The sequence below is a fragment of the Tympanuchus pallidicinctus genome, unplaced genomic scaffold, assembly GCF_026119805.1.
Source record: "Tympanuchus pallidicinctus isolate F22 unplaced genomic scaffold, pur_lepc_1.0 scaffold4, whole genome shotgun sequence".
Lineage (NCBI taxonomy): Eukaryota > Metazoa > Chordata > Aves > Galliformes > Phasianidae > Tympanuchus > Tympanuchus pallidicinctus.
This window is the reverse complement of record NW_026294758.1, coordinates 44,288,774-44,308,550: the sequence shown is the minus strand read 5'-3', so window position 1 is coordinate 44,308,550 and position 19,777 is coordinate 44,288,774. Positions and strand designations below refer to the sequence as shown.

The following is a 19,777-nucleotide window of genomic DNA, read 5'->3' as shown; positions in this document are numbered from 1 at the left end:
AGGAATTTTCTTTTCCTGATGACCAAGACTGCTGAACTACAGATCTCACGTAGAGCACATGGAACCAATTTAGGTCATACAGGCTGTCCTGTAGCAGTCTCAGACCTAGACAAGTTAAGATCTAGTAGTAAAACAGAGTCCTTGCCTTATTTACATGAAGCCCTTAGTCTTTCTCAATCTCTATATTTAAAATGTATTTATTTTTAAACAGAACAATAATACTATTTCCTATTATCTGCCATTTCTATCCCCGTATATTTTGACAATGTTGTATGTTTCTTCACACAATAGGATTGCTCATTGATTTCAATGGGGATACAAAAACATACTGCAGTGGTGCCCCACTGGAAATACATAAGTTGTCTAGAACAATCAACTTCCTCAGAGACCATGAGTCCTGGTCCTGTATATGAAATGAGAGTCAGAACACACAAGAATCACAAGAATCACAAGGTTGGAAACGACCTATAACACCTATAAGATCATAAGATCACTGCTTTCTGAGCCTGCTACCAAATTAATAAAACCTAATGAATGGTAGAACATGTAAGTTTGGGCTGCAAGCTGCAATAGCAAGGTCACATCTCCAGTATGAGTAATGGGTAGAAAGAAATTACTTCCGAAAACTCTGTACTGATAATAGATATAAATGCAGAGAGAGTGGAAGAAGGGACAGATAAACTGGGAAGAGTGTAAGGATGCTGCTAGGTTGTGTAGGGATGAGGTCAGGAAGTCCAACGCTCATATGGAACTGAACTTAGCAAGGACTAAAGAAGAACGAAGTCTTCTACAAGTACATCAACAAGAAAATGAAAGTCCAAGAGAGCATATCCCACCTAGTGAGCAAAACAGGAAGGCTAATAGCAGTGCACAAGAAGAAGGCTGAGCTACTTAACAACAGTTTTGTCTTGTTCTGAGCCTTCTTCACACAGCCCTAAAGGAAATGACTACAGGAGGGGGAGCAGTGGCCCACCTACTGTAAACAAATACCAGGTTCAACATTGCCTAAGGATCCTGAACATCTCTGAGTCCTGATGAGATAAATCCCAGAGTCCTGAGGAAACTGGCTGACATAGTTGTCACACCACTCTAGATGACATTTGAAAAGTCATGGTGGTTAGGGGAAGACCCCTATGACTGCAAAAAGGCAATGTCACATTCATTTTTAAGAGAGGTAGAAATGATGTTAACTTATATCATTATATTGATGATCTCCTGTTGACATCTGACTCACTGGAGGCAATAGGACAGGCAACAGATTCATTAACCATCTATTTAGAACAGAGAGGATGGGCTATAAATCCCCAAAAGGTGCAAGGTCCGGGCCTGTCTGAAAAATTCCTGGGAGTGGTTTGGTCAGGAAAGACCAAAGTACAACCCAGTGCTGTCATAGATAAGGTTCAGGCATTCCCAGTCTACAATCTCGAAGCAGCTGCAAGAGTTTCTAGGTATACTGGGTTACTGGAGCTCCTTTATACCTCACCTAGTGCAGCTGCTAAGACCACTGTACAGACTCACAAAAAAGGAGCAGCTGTGGGAGTGGGGGAAAACAGAACAGGATGTTTTCCAACAGGCAAAACTGGCAGTTAAGCAAGCCCAGGCATTGGGTATATTTGATCCTACCCTCCCAGCCAAGTTGGACATTCATGTTACTCAAGATGGCTTCGGTTGGGGCCTGTAGCAACACCAGAGTTCTGTTTGGACCCCCATTGGCCTTAGGTCTGGCGTGGAGCAGAAGAAAGATACAGTATGATTGGAAAATAGTTATTGGCTGCCTATTCAGCATTACAGGCAGCAAAGCTGATAACTCAAACGGCTGAAGTTATTGTCAACACCACTCTGCTGATTCAGGGTCAGGTGAAAGATCTGACCAACCTTCCTAAGATAGGTGGCCCAAGCACAAACGATGGCACAATGGGTTGCCTACCTTAGCCAGAGGAGTAGTCTGTCTTCATCACCCTTGAAAGAAGAACTTCAGAGGATCCTAGGCCCAGTGATGTATTACAGTGATGCACCAAATAAGCATTGGGTCTCACTACCAGAGAAGAATCCTGTTCAGGTATCCTATCCCTGAATATGCCTGGTACACACATGGGTCCAGCAAGGGCAACCCGAGCAAGTGAAGAGCAATAGCATATCATCCTTCCACTGAGACAATCTGGTTTGATGAGGGGGATGGTCAGAGCAGCCAATGGGCAGAACTGCGAGCCGTGTGGATGGTTATAACCAAGGAACCTGGTGATGGTACCCTGAACATCTGCACAGATAGTTGGGCTGTGTACCAGGGGCTCACTCTTTGGATTGCACAGTGGGCCACCCAGGAATGGACTATCCATGCCTGACCAATCTGGGGCAAAGACATGTGGTTAGAAGTATGGAATATGGTCAAACACAGGACTATATGTGTCTGCCATGTTTCTGGTCATCAGCCCCTACAGTCACTGGAAAATGATGAAGCCAACACGCTGGCCCGAGTTTGATTGATTGAGAATTCACCATCTGAGAACATTGCCCATTGGTTACATCAGAAGCTATGGCATGCAGGACAAGAGCCAGTGTGGGCAGCTGCTAAAGCATGGGGACTGCCCACACAGCTATGTGACATCGCCCAGGCATGTCAGGATTGCAACGCTGGCTCCAAGATGAGACTGAGATTGTTGCCTGAAACAATAGCCCATCTTGCTAGAGGACACAATCCTCTCCAGCAGGTCGATTACATTGGGTCCCTTCCTCAGTCTGAGGGGCAAGATATGCCCTGACATGCATTGACACTGCAAGAGGGATAGTGCAGGCCTAATCAGTACTGAAAGCAAACCAGACATATACCATCATGGCACTCACTAAACCGATGTCTGCCTATGGGACACCTCAAGTCGTCAAGAGCAACCAAGGGACTCATTTTACTGGTGCAACAATACAGCACTGAACAGAAGACAATAATATTGAATAGCTGCCCTGAAGACAGACTCCCAGTCCCTGCAGGGGTGGATGAAAAGACTGTATGACCTGTGGAACCTGAATGAAAGACCCTGAGACGGCAGACACAGTGCCCTGAAAATGTTGCAGACAAAATGGGTCACCCCGCTTAGGATTCAAATTACAGGCTTTGATAATCAGGTAAGATCCCAGATTGGTAATTAAAATAGTCTTCTGCTCCCTGCCCCTGAGAATTTAGATCCATGTATCCATAGACTAAAATGGCCTTGGAAGGTGCAGGTAGGACCGAAGTGATGAGACCTACTTGCACCTTGGGTGAGATTATTGGAGGTGGGAGGCTCAGTAGTCCCTCCAGTAGTAGGTACAGTACAGGAGGTAGTGAGTCTTTGAGCCTTCAGGATCACTGCAAGGAATGAAATGCCATCAAAGAGTTCCAGTGTTACTGTCAGATCACATGCAACACCAGGTGATGGTCTACACGGGTCCGATGGAACATAGGAATGAGCTGCACCTCACGACAGCTATTCTCTTTGTTTTATTATAACCTGCTTTGTTAAACTCTCTTGTTTATTTCATGATTATAGCATCTTTATATTCATTGACTATACAGCCAAAAGGCTTCTAGAAAACTCTTCTGTCATCATAGGGCTTAAAAATAAGTAAGAAAAGAAAAAAAAAATACAGTCCTCTTCTACAGTCATCCCCTATGTTCTCATGCAATATCATCTCACTTCATCTTCCTACCTGAATACTCAACTTGAACCTCCTCTGAGTCAATTTCAGACCATTCCATTTCATCCTATTGCTAGTTACATGGGAGAATAGTCTGATCCCCACATTGGTATAATCTCCTTTTAGGTAATTGTAGACAGCAATATCATCTATCCTGAGCATCCTCTTTTTCCTACCTCATTTCCTTCATCTGCTCTTCATTAGTCTTCATTAGATGTCTGTTCTGGACCCTCCACCAGTTTTGTTGTTCTTCTTTGGACATGTGTCAGGACTTCAATGTCTTTCTTGTAGCAAGGGTCCCAAAACTGAACAGAGTACTCAAGGCACAGCCTCATCAGTGCATAGTATAGACTGTGCTCTCCCTGATCCAATCCATGGGCCTTGGAACACTGCTGATTCATGTTCAGTCGACCATCAACCAACACTGCCAAATCCTTTTCCTCCATTTAGCTTGCCAGCCACTCTGCTTCAAGTCTGTGGCATTGTTTGGGGTTGCTGTGACCAAAGTGCAGAACATGACACTTGGACTTGTTGAATTTCATTGCATTAATCTAGCCTTTTCAGAACCCTCTGTGGGGGGCTACGTGCTTTCAGGCAGACCAACAGTTCCTCCCAGTGTGATGTCATCTGCAGTCTCTCAGAGAGTGAACTCAGTTCCCTTGTCTAAGCCATCAGTAAAAAATATTGGACAGGATGGGCCCCAGTACTGATCCCTGGGGACCACTACATGTGACTGGTCACCAGCTGAATTTAATTCCATTAACCATCAATCTCTACGTACGGCTTTCTAGCCGGTTTTCCTAGCAAAACATCCAAGCAAAGTGTCAAAGGGTTTGCTGAGGTGTAGGTAGACTTTGTCAACAACCTTTCCCTCATCCAAGAGGCCTTTCCATTCAGGAGGTCACTTACTTGTAGATGGAAATCATGCTGCTTAAGCAGAACCTGTCTTTCATGGACCCGTGCTGACTGGGCTTGATCCCCTGGCTATCCTGCAAATGCCAGGTAGTCTCATTCAAGATGATTTATTCCATAACTTTTAAAGAATCTTTGTCCCATTTAAAGTATGTGGTAACCTTTGTTCGAATTCTTTTACACATAAAAAATCCCAGGTAATGAAGAGTTTGAAATCACACTACCAATATTCTGTTCTTGGAAAGCTGCTAAGGCTGTTACCTCTTGTTTTCTCACACTATTGTCTTTTGTTTTATTTTTATTTTTTCTTCTTTCCTTGATGTATACCCAATTAGAAATGGCTTTCATAGAGAGGGTTGTTGCCTGCATTGAGTATTCCTCAAAACAACTTGAGTTGTGAAAAGTGTATCTTGAATTATCATGTTGTAGTCTGTAGTCTAATGGATTTGTCAAGTTACTCTGAATTTAGTACTTATACATATTGCAATGTAGTCCTATTACAGAACGCCATAAACTTAAAGAGCAAACAGATTTGACTGAGGTTATTTGTAGTAAATGACATGACTTTTAGACATTTTGTTCAAGAGAAGGATAGTTTAGTCTGTTGAATAATTGCTCTGACTGCACATAAATTACTCAAAAGCCTAAAGGAATTCTTGCATGTACTTTGTCCATATCTTCTAATAACTTTCTTAGTAAATTTGTAGTATTAGCCATGGGGTTAAGCAATATCTGCCTTACAACCCTTCTTGTAAACTCTTCTTGTCAGATTGACAAGTCTCCAGTTATCTGAGATCTCTCCAGTTGACCATGACTGCTGACTAATGGTGGAAAGAGGTTTAGCAATCACATTTTCCAATATGAAATATTTCATACAGAATTCTTTTTCAATTTCAGTATTTTATATTGATTTTTTTACATATGTTGTGAATTATCAATATGAAATATCGATCTCATCAGATAACAGAAAGTAAGTGGAAAGAACAATTGTTTCAAGTTCCTCAATATAGTTTCTGCTTCCTTAAATTATTTTCATACCAAACCAAGTAAATTATTTCTTTTCCAAAATAAAAAATTATCCTAAAATCTTCTGCACTACTTTCTCCTCCCTGATGTGATTGACTGTTACCTGTCTCAAAAACATGTTTATTACAGTTTTTGAGAAAATGATGATTGGAATGGCTTATGATATCAAAAGTATAGATCAACAGTAGATGTAGAGTATTACATGCTAACAGCTTACTGAATTCCCCGACTTTGGGATAATACTCCTTATGTTGTTCTGCAGAGCACCTTAACACTGAGATATTTCTCTAGTTTCAATGCATTCAAATGTAAGTATAGTGGTGTTTTGTGCTGTTAGAGCAATGGTAAAAATGAAATACAATTTTGTTACCTGGATCCACCTTCCTAGTTCCACAAATGTACTTCCAGAACACACACTTCCAGTGTTTTTCCATATGTTTTGTTTTTTGCTAACTTCCTTCTGCGTGCCTGCCAAAGACTTTAAAGTTTTTTCAGCTTCTTGTACTATTCTGCTAACAGGGTGGTTGGGGAGGCAAAAGATGATGATGGGACAAACCAGGACAGCTGTGCTAAACTGGCCAAAAGAATATTCCATACTATATGACATGTGGAAAGCTATGAAATTGAAGGCAATTGGCTGGCAGGGTACTGGTGGGGCACTGGTTTGTAGGCTGTGGGAATGTAAATTGTATGTAATTATCATTTATATTATTAGTCTTTTCTTTTTTTGTTTGTTTTTATGCTAACCCATGAATTCTACATTTTCTTCCTGATTCTTCTGTCTCACTAGGAGTGAGAGAAACTGTGGGGTGCTTAGCTGTCTGCCAGGTTATACCAGACAAATATCAGTTCTATCTTATTTTCATTTCTATGTTAGCTCTCATATTTTAGTCATACCAGTCATTTCTTTCTTTTTTTGCAGGAGCTTGATTCCTTTCTATTCCCTTGTTATAACATACAGAGATTTCTGGTGTACTTCATTCATTTCTCTAGGCTCAAGAGTTCATTTGTTCTTTCATTATGTTTCTCTACTGACTTTATGCACATCATTTTCCAGATATTTAAGTCAATTTTTGGTAGGATTCTAATGAGTCAGAATTCAGTTGACAAAGCTATTGTGCTCACTTCTTAAATCTCCATCACTTTATCATGTCTCTATCATAACTTCCCAGAGGTACTCAGTCAATGTTAATATTTCAGTCACATCTTTGTGCCCAGGTCCATTCAATAACTTTTTTTTTTATTTCAGCTCCCTACTGTTTTCTTAAAATTCTTCAGTGGCCTTTTCTTTCTATAGTTTTCAAGAAGAAAGCATAGAAATAACACAAATGGTTTTACATTCCAATCTTCTCTGCAGTGTGTTATGTTTTCTTTCTCTCTGATTCCTTGAGACTGACCAATAGACTAGTGCTCAAATGAGAGCTGGCACAAAGTAGAAAACTGACCAGGAAGCTGCATGATAAAAAAGATCAAAGACAAACAGTTGCTAACACTTGTGCTTGCTGGTTCTCTATTCTCTATTTTCTACGCATGACACTTTCACCACAAAGAATAACAAAATCATAGAGTGGCCTGGGTTGAAAAGGACCATAATGAGCATCTAGTTTCAACCCCTCTGTGCTGGGCGGGGTTGACAGCTACCAGACCAGGCTACCCAGAGCCATATTCAGCCTGGTCTTGAATGCCTCCAGCGACATGGCATCCACAACTTCCTTGGGCAACATGTTCCAGGGTGTCACCACCCTCTGAGTGGAGAAACTTCCTCCTAATATGTATTCTAAACTTTCCCTGAAACAGTTTAAAAACATTCCTCCTTGTTCTATCACTATCCACCCTTGTAAACAGTCATTCCTCAGCCTGATTATATGATCTATTCTAATACTGGAAGGCTGCAATGAGGTCTTCCCAGAGTCTTCTCTTCTCCAAGCTAAACAAGCTCAGTTCCTTCAACTTTTCCTCTCAGGAGAGCTTCTCCAGCCCTCTGATCATCTTAGTGGCCCTCCTCTGAGCCTACTCCAAGAGCTCTGCATCCTTCTTCTGCTGGGGTCCTCAGCCCTGAATGCAGTACTCCAGATGTGGCCTCACAAGAGCTGGGTAGAAGGGGACAAAACCTCAGAGGTTAGGGTTAGATGGTTAATAACGAGCAGAGGAAAGAAAGTATAATACATATTCATGAAGAAAATATCATTCAATCAGTTTATCCTCAGAGGTAGATATTCTATTTGCTGATGGATTTATTATCTTTACTCTGTCTCCTCTGAAGTAGAATTTATTAATTGTATGAAAGAGTTGTGAAATGAAAGATGCTACATTTAATTTTATTTCCCTTAACAAGCAGACAACAACGAGAACCGCCCAAAAAAACACATATCAACCTACCAGTCATATTCCTACAAAATTACTTATAGACTATGAAATTTAGAATTCTCACAAAGAATATTCTGTGTATATATAACACTGCACAGTAGATCCCAGAGTAGGCTGTTCTTACTCTAGTTAGTAGTTACTTGATTTTGGCTATTTTTTATTATTAGTTTGGTGGTAGATTTGTGTCTCCCACTACATAACAGTATGTCAGTAATTAAAACTTTGGCAGGATGGTTTTGACCAGACACTGCCATTTAGCATTATCAGATCCTCAGACAAATGAAACAGCTGCAGTTGGATTAAACAGATATACACTGAGGGGCTGAGATCCTTTCTGCTTTAAGCTTTCATGTGACTTTTGCCATTAACTAAATAGCCCTGTTGTGCTTGATGAGGAGATAATACAGCTTTCTGGTTTCTCTGTCTCTTTGTGCTTTTAACAAATATTATGCAATTCACTAAATTCATAAATAAATATTTAAATATATATATTTATATATATAAATAAATATAAATAAATAGAGATATAGAGAGAAGAGAGAGAAAGGAACATAATTTTTTATCACATCAAACTTAGGAAACTCTAGGATAGTTTTCTTAGCACTTAGAAGACTATTATGAAGTCCAGGATATCATTTATCAGTAATAGTATTCTTGTGAGGCAAAGACAGAGAGCTGTTGGAGAGGGTCCAGAGGAGGGCCATGAAGATGATCAGGGCATAGGAGCACTCCCCTTTGAAGACAAGCTGAGGGAGCTGGCCTTGTTCAGCATGGAGAAAAGAAGTCTATGGGGTGACCTCATTGCAGCCTTTCAGTATCTAAGGGAGCCTACAAACAGGTGGGGAATCAACTCTTTGAAAGGGTAGATAACAGCAGGATGAGGGGAAATGTTTTTAAGTTGAGGGAGGGAAGATTTAGTTAGATGTCGGGGGGGTTCTTTACTGTGAGAGCGGTAAGGGGCTGGAACAGGCTGCCCAGAGATGTTCTGGATGCCCCATTCCTGGAGGTGTTCAAGGCCAGATTGTATGGGACCCTTGGCAACCTGATCTAGTATTAAATGGGGAGGTTGGTGGCCCTATCTTGGCAGGGGAGTTGGAGATTCGTGATCCTTGAAGTCCCTTCCAATCCTGGCCATTCTATGATTCTGTGATTCTGTGAATGGTGAGGATGAAGTCAGATTTGGAAACAAAGACATAAGAGCTCTACTTGTTCTTTATTGCAAAAAGATTCATAAAGGTACATCCCATTGACCAAGATCTGAACTCGCAGTTGTTCCACACTATTTATGGAACAAAATATGATTAGTGTAGGGCTCATATAAATGATGTTACCGTGAAGGTGATAAGAGACCACCATTTTATGTCTCAAATTTAGATGTCATGCCATCAAACTGTCCTTTCAGTTTTCCTTGCTAAATATTTGATAATGGAACTTGGTGGTTAAATTTCTAAATAACAAATATGAGGGGACCATCATTTTTGCATGTGAAAGTTAGTAAATGCCTTGAATTAAAACACTTCAGTTATTCAGATACTCACAATTAGATATTTGAACACACATGGTTTTGGATGCAACAATACAGCATTTCTCAGCTGTCTCAATGAAGAATGTTGAATATGCAAAGCCAGATCAAACATAATTAGTGAAGTGTATATAAACAGGAGTTTTCAAATTTGAATTTCTATTAATACTTGCTGTTATTTTTTTCATCTGATTTAAGTAAGTGTAAACATCTTAGAAGTATTTGGAACTTAAATACCCAAACATCAGGTACAAATACATTACAGCATGTGCAAAAATAATGTACTTGCACAACAATAATGTACATTAAATTTAGAATACTTGTAGTTTTGCTTTATAATTGTAAAGAACAAGCTTACCTTGAATGTTATGGGTCTTTGGAAGCTAATAATAAATTAAATATTTTCAGATTCTAATGAGAAAACAAAACTAACATTTATTTATTTATTTTCTTGTTACTCAGTAAGTAGCACAGTGAGACATTTTATAGACTACAAGCAGTTAATGCAATCCAAGAGTTAGAAGGAGCTTGGGAATAATAAATACTTTGTTGCTAAGTGATAAAGAAAATAAAGAATTTATATTCTTTTGAGATACTAATTATGATCAAAGTGTCTTCATTTCATAACTGAGGATTCTTATTTTGTTCAAATGAATTTTAGAGAATTATTATTAATTACGTGCAAACTTTTTTTTCAGAGCTCTGTTCTAAACACTGTTGTCAGTGAAATCTAAAATTTAAGATTTCATCTAATTCACAGGATAAGATGAAATAGAACTAAGTAGGTATTTCACATGAACCATTCTTCTCCTCCATTTTGCTAGTTGAAGGTAACAGGGAAGCCAGGAAGAGATGTAGAATGCATGTCTACTCCCAGCTTCATGGCTGGTGCAAGCATGAAGGTTTTGGTTCCCACAATAATGGGACTTCTTACGATGTACCGTGATCTATTAAGGAAGAGTGGAATCCAGCTGTCCAGAAGAGGCAGCACAATCTTTGGCAGCAGGTTGGTTGAAGTAGTGAGGCACATTTTAAACACTTGGACTGTGGGGGGCAGGATCCACGATATAAAAGCTCACATCATAACAACTGACTGAGGAATAAACCAGGCCAACCAGAAGAATAATAAATGTTCCTCAGTAATAAATCTTCCTGCCTCCAATGGCAAAAGCCAGAAAGCCACCCACCTCAAGAGTGAATATTCCTACAGGAAACTTTTGGAACCTTCTAGTGAAATCTGCATCCTATGCTTCCATTTATTCTCTGAAATGACTATGTAACAATACATGCAGAATTGCATGCAATCATGAAGAACTAGAGATCTATATATAGTCACAGGTCCATGATCTCACTGTACTAACAGGGACAAGTAAAACAGTGTTCTCATTATTAAGGAAGGATTATTTGGGGATGTGAAAGTTAAGGGCAGCTTGGGATGCAGCAGTCATGAGATACTGGCACTGTGTTGAAGAAGTAAAGCAGTAAGTAGGACTGCAGCCTGGGACAACAGGAGAGCCAGCTTTGAAACTTTCAAGGGCTTAGTTGAAGATATCCTGTGAGTTAGAACATTGGAAGGAGAGGGGACCGAAAATAAGTGTTTGGTACTTAAACACCACTTCTTTGGAAGCTCAAGATTGGTGCATCCCTGCAAGTGAAAAATCAAGGAAAAGTAGGAGGAGGCTCATCGTGAATGGATGAGCAAGACATTTGGAAATAAGGCTGGTGGAGGTCAAAGATAACAAAGGCTTTTTTAAAGTATGTAAATAATAAAAATAAACTATAGAAAATGTGGGTCCTGAATAAGGTAAGTGTCTGGTAAATAATGTGTGTCATATTTTTCAAAAAGAATGTCTTGCATTGTACTGATGGTCTAGCACTAGGAAACCATCAACCAATTCCAACATTATATACTGCATTGAAATTATATCTTAAACTTGTTTTGCTTAGATCTCTATTTCTTTTTAATTTAATAATAGAGTTCTGCTCATGTATTTTGTTTCTCAAAAAACCTACTATTTTCCTCATGGCGTGGTTCTGCTGTTATATTCCAGCTATAGCTTTCATTTAGATACATCTTAGTGATGCTCATTACAGTTTGATCAAATACTCCCACAAGTTGAAGAAAAAAGATTTTCAGAGACAAGACATTAAGAGGGGGAGATGGGAAAATATTTTAACAGGGATGTAATGGGTAAAGAGTGGCATAAAAGGAAGAAGTTTTATCCTATTTATTGTAACAACCATTCTGAATGATTTAAGCTGGGAAAAAAAATCACTTAATTTTAATCAGGCTACACAAAGGGAATAACTTCCTCTATGCATGTTAATTAATTTGAAAATGAGACCCTGGATTTCCTATGCAATTCTTTTAAGAGGTCAGATATGAAAAATGTTATTCTCCATTTTCTGTGAATTGGAATAAAGACTCAGGACATGCTTATGTTGTGAACTACTAAACTACTTTAAAAACTTCAAGGTTTTATGGACTACTATCCTCAAATAGTCATAGAAAAGAGACTTCGGTAGGAGTAGAGAGGAGAAATCATATCAGCATTTACGCTTGCTGTAACCAGACTCTCCTAGTCTTTGAACTTTTTTGGAAGTTTTAAGCAATTGAACTGATACCACAGTGAATTCAAGCACTCATAAAACATCCTTCTAAAACTGATCTGCTAATGATCACACCCTTCACATTTCTTCTTTCTGCATTTCTGCTTTGTAGTAATGGATATCAGAGCATTTGTAGACTTTGAATATAACATTGATCCAAACTGTTTGTTATCCATTTTTACTAGCAAGGAAGAAGGATATGACCCAACAGATTTATCACTGGTTTTGCTCACTGCACCATCAGAGTGGTGCTAATGAACTCTCGTAATTTTCCTTGCCTCTGTCCTGCCCTTTCTCTCTCCCTTATTCCCTCTCTGATTTAAAACGTAACAAAGAGGTGAATTATCTGATGATAGTAGCCAAATTATTGTTCACATGATCAGAAATGGTAGCATGTTTTTTGGTACAAACGGTAGCAATTTGTGTAGATCACTACCAACCACTGAAGCTGTTAAGAAAGAAAATTGTTAATTGTTTGATATCATGTGATATAGTGCAGATCAAATTTAAGTAATCAGAAAATATTTGTAAATTAAATATTGTTCCTGTTTTTTAGAATCTTCCGTACATGTTCAAGGGTCCTGATGCATAGTTATTTTTTTAGTCTGACATTTGAAGTTTATTCATTTTCATTATATTTAAAATGGTACAGTATCCATAAAGGATGGGACATAAAAGTATTCAATTAATGTTGGGCTAACCTTGTGAAAAGTAAGATATGTCATTTTTCTCTGGGTACCACAGAGATGAGACTGAATTTATTTTCTAAATCCTGAGACAAGTAAGAACAATTTGTTTCTTATAAGCAAGCAAATACAATTAAAAAGAAAATAGGAAAAAAAAAATTCTTCCATTAGTTTCTTTAGTTGCGTGAAACACAAGCTGATACTGAATTACACTGATATTCATAGTAATAACAGTTCTGATCCTAAATCTACAGAAATCCCTATTAAGACTCCCAGGCATCACTGTAAAAACTGAGTTTTTCCTTTTCCATCAATGGAAGATTTCTAAGTCATCACATACAGGTACTGAATAAATGACCAAGTGATAGGCTACGAATATTTCACTTCCATTTGCATGCAGAGCGAGATTCCTTTTAATGTCAGCAAAACATGCTTTGCTATTTTTTTCCTCTCCCTTTCTTTATTATTCTTTCTTTGTCTAACAATCTAGAAAAGCACGTGCAATATGAATAATCTTAAGCTCACACTGAATCAAGTTACTTCTCAGCTTTTATACGTAATTTTAGACTGTACCAGATATATTAAAGTACTCTTGCAACATCAACGATATTTTTGTCAGTTGAATGCTTACCCTTGTCACATTCTTTCTCAGATGCTGCAGAAATATTCACTATGTGTCTTATAATATTCATTATATGTCACAGAATCACCATCAGACACTAAGGAGCAATTTTCTGCTTAGATATGGTTATATATTTTACAAAGTTTTAGCAGAAAGTTTATGCTTAACAGAAATATGCTATAAGTCATCTTTAAGATGTAGAATAACATTGTAAAAGCTAAGCTGCCTTTTAGTCTACAATAAAACCACTTAATAGTGAATCCATGACACCTTATATGCTTGAGATAATTAGTGTTAATCTTCAATTATTTAAATAATTATGAACAGCTCAAATTGAGTGATCAGCTGTTATATGTAAATCCTCATGCCAGAAAGGAAGCTGTTACAATTTCTCCTGGAGCTCTCCAGATGGGCAGGTGGAAAATGTTTTAGTAGACTACCTCATTGTTTAAAAAAAAAAAATCTTTTCATTTAGAAAGGGAAAAGATACAAAAAATTAAAAGAGGCTTGACTGCCACTATGCTGTGGTGGGAGTCTACCTAAAACTGGCTAGGAGAAGTCAGCAGACTGTAACTATGATTCTCAGGTTCTAAATGGAAGCAGAACCAAAATTTGTTGTTAGAAGGCAGGTAACAAATCCATTTTACTTCTTGGACTATTTTAGAAATTGTGTTTTTGAGATAAGGTTAGCTGTTGTGTTGAGGAAACATACTGACCTACTGTGCTTCCCTAAGCAAGGATCTTGGAAAATTCTAAAGCTGGGAACATTCTATATGTACTGTGGAAAAGCATAAGGAATACAGCAGGTCTTAGTGAAGTAATGATATTGATTTGATAGTCTTCCAAAGATTTGTTAAAGAAATACTACAGCAAAGGAAAAAAAAAAAGGCGAAAAGAAAATAGAATAAACCTGTGGAAAGGGAAGGACAGTAAAGGAAAGGAAGAAAAAGAAAACAGTTATCACTGAGAACAGTTTTCTTCTGATAAGGCATGAATTTTTCAGTAACTTAGTGCCAATGCAGACATAATAAAAGTGCTAGGTAGAATAATTTAAAATCTCTTTCTTTGATCCTGTATTTTTAAATATCGAAATACTATTGACTGTTATTTATTCCTGCCATCCGTTCTGATTAAGCATGGCAAGAGTGAGAAGAAAAAGGTCCAGCTCTCTAGTTAGAACTAATTTGTTCATCATTTCAAAATGATTAACTAAAATTACCTTTGCAATACCGTTCTCAGAAAATAAAACTTAGTACACTTTTGTTTGTAAATCAGTTAACTGGATAAATAAATTTGGAATACACCGTGGAGTGTATTGCCTCCATTCATCTCTTTGAAATCAGAATTAGTTCTCACTTTACTAATTAACATGGCTTCTGTGTTTTGTTTTTTTTTCACAAACACACCATTCACATGCAACAAAAGTGGGATGATGTATGATCTACCAATAGTAAGAATTATTGTTATTACTATTAAATTATTAACACATAATTATTATATGTCGTAATTAGAATATTATTATATATCAGTGACTACATATTAATGATTAACATCTACTTCTTCTGTTGCGACTACTCTACTGCTACAAAACATTAAAGAATTCCATAGTAACTGAGTTGTTACATTATGAAAACAATCACATTTCTTCTATTTCTGCTGAGAAAACCAATGTGTTTTCTCAAATACTAACAGTATGGGCCATTCCAGGTTTGGACAGGAACATGGGCTATTTTCCGTATACCCTGGGCAATTTGTTTAACAACTTTACCATTATCATCAATCTTTAGACAACAATGAGAATCATTCAATCTGCCACAGACACCACCTCAGGAGTGGTGACATGAATGATACATGATGAATTAAAGGTAGAAAGTGGAAAGAGACAACCATACATTTAGCAATGACCACACATTTAACAATAACCAATATTAAACAAATAAGTAAAATAAACTTAGGTATTTGTGTCAGCTCCTTTCCCCACCCAGGAACTCCCAGTGTAAGCCAGGATCCAGACGGGAATTCTTCAGTAGAGGTTGTGGTGTTTATGAATAGCCATACAATATTACACTTCAGTTAATTCACTAAAAGTGTATCTAGTCTAATTTGACAATATGTGGACTTACCATGTAATGTTTTCTAAGATGATTTAGTGTCTCAAGAACTTTACACTAGAGCATTTCCAAAGCAATTCAAATGCTAAGAGATACAAATATTAGTTTGGCAAGTTCAAGTATTGTTACAGTCCACAGAACTTTTCACAGGATAGCGTGTGCACGATACCTTCACAGTACAAACCATCAAAGAGGGGTAATCCCAGAAACACACACATCTCTTTTTAAAACTTAGGCACTTTCCAACAACCATGTTTTGGATGGAACTCCTGGACTGGTGTGACACTGAAAAGCATCAGTGCAAAAAGCTTTATGATAGATTTCTTTTGTGACCACATCTAAAGGATATTAGATGGGTCCCTTGATTCATTTCCCAGTTTGTTAGGAATTTGGAAACACTGTGGAGAAGTTACATCCAAATCATAACCAGTTTGGTAAAAAGGGGTGAAAGAAGGGGTCAAAAGAAATGGTATCACTGTGCAGGGAGTACCAGTAAGCCAGGATGACCTGTAAAAAACCCTGAACCCAGTTGTGAAGTTTAACAGATCCAAGGACTGATACCAATCACCACCCACAACAACACAAAACATAACACTATTGCAACCAAAAAATGTAATCAAGAGGTACATTCAGTGTTCTAGCGTGATCAAATCTTCAGTATTTCTGTCACAAAACACAAATGGTTAAAATCAGCTATTAGACTTTTTGTGTTCTGTCAAGGTCCCACGGGGATCTTCTGTGAAATAAAACAAGACACCGACTTGCCTTATTTGGGCTTTGTTAATATGGTTAAAAAAGTGAGGGAACAATCCAGCAAGTGTTGATTTCATATTCCTTTTTCGAGGTGTCTTTTAGCCTTCCAAGGATATTTGTTAAGGGATCCTGTTAAGGTTAGGGAAACTGGCCTCAGGTTAGCTGAGTCAATCGACACAGTCTGGTCAGGGAGGTAACAGTGTTTCCCTGGCTTATCAGCCACTGGGTCGTGACTCACAGGGATAACTAGCAAGAGTGGTGAGGCCTTTAGCAAAAGGTGTTAAATCGAGGATCTTGCTTCTCTTTGTTGCTTTCTATGCATCCACCCTTCACCGCCCCCACCCCGCTCACTTGGGAGAGGCGAAGACATCAGTTTTTTAATGGCTTGGAGAGCCGTTCAGGTTCCCTGGGAGAGACCCTAGGACCTGGGGTTTTGCTTTCCTCAAGATTCTGGAGCTTTTGTTCTGGCCACCAGTTAACTAATTTCTCTAACCTGACAGTGGGTAATCCATTCATCAAATCTCGTGGAACACCCTTTTGCCAGCCCAGTATCCAGAGACAATTACGTTTATGATCAATATTTCTCCTACCTGTTTTTACTGACAGTGAGACCCTTCCAGTCCCACTGAGTTTTGAGCTAGGAGGCCTGGGGGCAAGGCTGACTGCTGCAAGTCGTACTTCCCTTGGCTCAGATTTAATGGAGGAAGAAACTAATGGCTCATATTTCCTTCCATAGTTAATTAACTCTTGGGCAACCTCTCCCCATGTCCATGCTTTGTTTCCTGACTGCAGATGGTTGGGGGTTACAGTTCCTTCTAACACTGTCCAGGTTCTCTCTCCCTGAGACATAGCCTCTATTTTTCCTTGCAGTTGAATACCTATAGGTTTTAATGACTCTGGAAGCCCCCTAATTAAAGCAGTCATTCTCTCAGCATCAACAGACATCATCATAGGTGATTCATGGTGTGGCTGCAGCTTTCTATCATACATCATTTGGAGACAAGCAGTCTTTTGAACACTCTCTACTAACTGATCAGTTGTTCCAGTAATGGCAAGAGGGTCTCCCCGTTCTAAAGGGTTGAGACCACCTGCCCAATAGGCAGTCCTTTGCGTTAATGACCAGGGAGCATGATTGTTGCCAGTAGTTAAAAATACTCCTGGTCCCCAATAACCTTCTGCTTCCTTTTCTGTTAACCGAATCTAGTCTCCACCAGTGAGACTCACCCTCCATGCATATTCTGTCTCTGATTCCTTTGGAGAGTGGCTGAAATCTTTCTTCAATTTCGCTAGTTCAGTGGCTGAGAAGGGAATTTCTTTAACATTCATTGAGGATCTAGATCCTCACTGTTATCGAATATGTATTCAGTTTTTATCAAAGGACGCAATGGGGCTATTGGAGTTTCTAATTTATCTAGCCTTTCCTTCATTCCTAGTAGCTCCACCAGAGGAAAAGTTTTTTCTCGAGGCAAACTGTGGGTGATGGTATGGCTGGCATGCTTACACGTCAGCAGTTCCTTAAAAGCAATTTGCAACAAAGCCGTTTCTCTCTTTCTAATTGTTCCTTGAGATTAACTATTTGATTCTGCAGAATTTTTACCAATTCTTGTGTTACTTTAACCGATTCCTGCAGTGCTTGTATAGTTTGGGTTTCTGCTGAATGCTTTTCATTTCGGAACTCCACTGCAACTTTTAAAGCAGCCCCGAGTACGGCACAAATAAACGCCTTTCCTTTTCCAGCTTGTGAACGAGCCTCATTCTGTAAGACACTAATGCGGTCCGAAACACTCTGCAAATTATGCCAATTTTGGCGTGCCCAGTCCACCCCTGATAAAGAGGGACGAGCACCATGCTTTTCTAAAAGGTCAAATAACACATCTTCACTTTTCATACTGGCAATACTGTTACTCATTTCCTAATACAATGAAAGATCTACACTCAGGGAGGAGGAGGTACACGTGTTCAAAAGCTCAGTTACTCCTTACTGCTCCTCCAAGGGAGATACACCACAACTAAACAAATGCAAATGCTCCAATCACTCCTCCCTTTTGTTGATGGGAGTACACAAAGACAAGAGGCTAAAAAAAAAACCTGTAAATACTTTCTAGATTCCAAGAGTAAAACTTCTTGGAGAGGTACACACGTTTAAGTTTATCACTTCAAGTTTTGCACTTCAGTCACCAAATAACCAGAGAAGCCTTCCCGATGAGGCACACACGTATTAATCAAAATGCAAATAGTCAAAATACGTCCCCGAGAGGTACACACATAAAAGGTAAAGTTTCAGAATATGGAGCCGTCTTCCTGGAGAAGGACTCACGACTAAATTTTCAAAACTATCGCTCCTTGCAACTCCAGAAGGTGCACACAGAAAAAAAGTTTCAAACTAGATCTGGAAGGACAACACTCTCACAGTGGGTATCCTGCCGACTACGCCATTAAATAAATGTCTCGCTCCAATTTATAGGAGGGAGAGGAGGTTCTTTTATTATCTCTATACCCGGCGTGAGATTAAGAAGCAACGGTTCAAATGTTGGTCTGACCAGTTTATTACAAATCTTAATCAGGGAAATGGGGAAGGGGAGGACGGACACTATTATGAATTAGGGTAATGGGGGAAGGGAAGGAGGGCGATAGAAAAGATAGAAAAGAAGAGGCAAATAGTCTTTATAGGCAGCAAGAGGAAGATAGTCACCACCATGGATCCAGCGTGGTCCGTAGTTCAGTCTTTGATCTTCAGTAGCGGTGGGTCGTCAGGCAGAGTTGTCCTGTTGACAACGACGACGAGAAGCACGACGAGAGACGACCATGGTGATCATGGCCCCTTTTCAATAGTTTCAGAGTGGTCTAGTCAGCTGTCTTTGGAGTGACAGCTCAAATCCAAGCTGGTTGAGTCAGCTCTCCTTTGAGTGGCAGCTTCTGGCTCTGGGATCTCAGCAGACACTCCTTTGTTCCCATCTTCCGGGCCTTGCCAGCAGATAAGAGGGTGCAGGGATGCCCATCTACATCCTGTTTCTCACAGAACACGATGGTATCGTTCCCCAATTTTCCCACAACTAGCTGGAGCTGTTTAGTCACAGGCTCAATCTTCCACCAGTGAACACTCCTGAGCACTCTCATCTGCTCTTCTACAGAGCAAGCAGCTCTGGAGGAAGGGGCTTTCAAATGTTCCCAAAGCGATATCCATTGTCACATGGTTAGCACCCATTAGCTGCCTCCTCAACAAATCAATCAGAGTCTTATCACAAGAAATACCTCAGGAAGCAAGCTTTGAGCCAAAAAACAAAGAAGGATTCTCACAAGTCCTCAGTACAGGAGAGACGTAGACCTGTTCGAGTGCATCCAGAGGAGGACCACAAAAATGGTCCACAGAATGGAACACCTCTCCTATAAGGACAGGCTGAGATAGCTGGGGTTGTTCAGTCTAGAGAAGAGAAGGCTGCAAGGTGACCTGATAGCAGCCTTTCAGTATCTAAAGTGGAATTACAGGAAGAAGGAGAGA

The 19,777-nt window shown here is 39.2% G+C and overlaps 1 pseudogene; it reads right to left on the bottom strand.

Moving 5' to 3' along the window:
• Positions 1-16,600: 16,600 nt before the first annotated feature.
• On the bottom strand, positions 16,601-18,261 carry LOC128089256 (uncharacterized; annotated as a pseudogene).
• Between the last annotated feature and the right edge of the window lie 1,516 nt (positions 18,262-19,777).